The sequence below is a fragment of the Nannospalax galili genome, unplaced genomic scaffold (genome assembly GCF_000622305.1).
Source record: "Nannospalax galili isolate Female #2095 unplaced genomic scaffold, S.galili_v1.0 scaffold113, whole genome shotgun sequence".
In the NCBI taxonomy this organism is placed as follows: domain Eukaryota; kingdom Metazoa; phylum Chordata; class Mammalia; order Rodentia; family Spalacidae; genus Nannospalax; species Nannospalax galili.
In genome coordinates, this window is record NW_008335444.1 from 7,270,670 (window position 1) to 7,272,228 (window position 1,559).

The 1,559-nt window shown below is 43.2% G+C and overlaps 1 pseudogene; it reads right to left on the reverse strand.

Moving 5' to 3' along the window:
* Positions 1–427: 427 nt before the first annotated feature.
* On the reverse strand, positions 428–1,166 carry LOC103731899 (annotated as a pseudogene).
* Positions 1,167–1,559: the final 393 nt, after the last annotated feature.

Below are 1,559 nucleotides of genomic sequence, written 5' to 3' on the forward strand. Positions count from 1 at the left end.
ACAGATCATTTATAAATGCAATTTCTTTATTAAAAAGCCTCCACCCTTTTTTGTCTGTATACAATTTACAAAACTATTCTGAAAGCAGAATATATGTGCACAAGTCTGCGAAGAGCGCTAATTTAAGATATGGTAAATACAAGTAACTTTCAAAAACTGTCTGCCACAACTGGAGCTTTACATTTTCATATTTTTCAATCAAAATATTTGATGCTGGCCTTCCTTCCACTGCCCCAAACTATAAAGTATTTTTTTAAATGAGTTGAAATTAAGAAGGACTAAACCTACTAGAAAAGAAGAGAAGAGAGTACTAATAGTCCAAGGTTTCAGAATCCCCCAAACCAGAACCAACATCTTGATGACATCTAGGCTGGGGACCTGGACAAAGTATGAGTCTGTGCTGGTGGCATCCCTGAGGATCTGGAGCTCAGTGGACTGTGAGTGCTCCAGCTGCATAACTCACTGAACCGTCTTGCCAGTTTCTACACTGGCTCAACTGGGCATAATTCAAAAAAGAAAAGCTCTATTCATTCCATTCTTCTGGAGTTCTGTGATAGAATTTAATAACACCCCAATGGAATGTCTTCCACATATAGTAGTATTATTTGAAGGTACTTCTTCAAATAATTGCTAAAAGATACAGAATCTATAATACTCATATCCATTTTATGTAGGTGTTCAATGGATCTATAAATCACCCCCTGGGATTCATCATAGTAACTGTAACAGAACCTTTGACCTCAATGGCAGAAATAAGAAGAAACCACAAAGAGATTACTAGGATCCACTAGATATTTACTGAAGAGTTTTCCGAATTCCTGTTCTTTTGACTCACTCAGAGCTCCAACCAGTAAAGGAATAATGATAAATTCATCCTTATGGCTTTCCATGGCTTTAGCTGAATAAGGCAAATGCATTTCAATACTGTGTTCATCTTCATCTGTCTGGAGAGACATGTGTTCAAGCATTCCTGTCTTCCTTAGCCCTCCATAAATCTTTTGTTCAATACGGAGGTCATGCAGAGTTGTCCTGTATATATCCACACTGGAAAGTGCACATAAAGAGAGGGCCACGTGATCGGAAGGCGAAAATTCTCCGGGTGATAGATGGGTTCACTTGTTTGAAAGCACGGGCAGCACAAGACCCACACTGTGTATATCCTGCATGGGGTGTAATAATGGTTCTAGCAGGTCTTTTTGTTGCCTGTACTTGTGAAAGTCATCCTTCTAGCTGGGCATTCAGCTGCAGTCCTTCTCCAGAGACTTCATGTGGCAGCTGGTTAGAGTGATTCGAATTCCCCTCCATGGGCCACTCCACCGGCATCTTCCCGGTATCTAAGGCAATGTACCAGCACCGGGCCTGACAGGCTTCCGGGCAGACCACTCAGTTGGACATCTTGGTGCCTGTGCCAGCCACCTATGGTGCACAAGGATGAATGAGGAAGAGGTGACAGCGGCAGGAGCAGCTCCCCGAAGGGACTAGACACCTAGACACTGAGGGCCCAGCCTGGGAGGAGATGGCTGGGGGTGGGGGGGGGGGGGATTCTTATTGAGACAGGG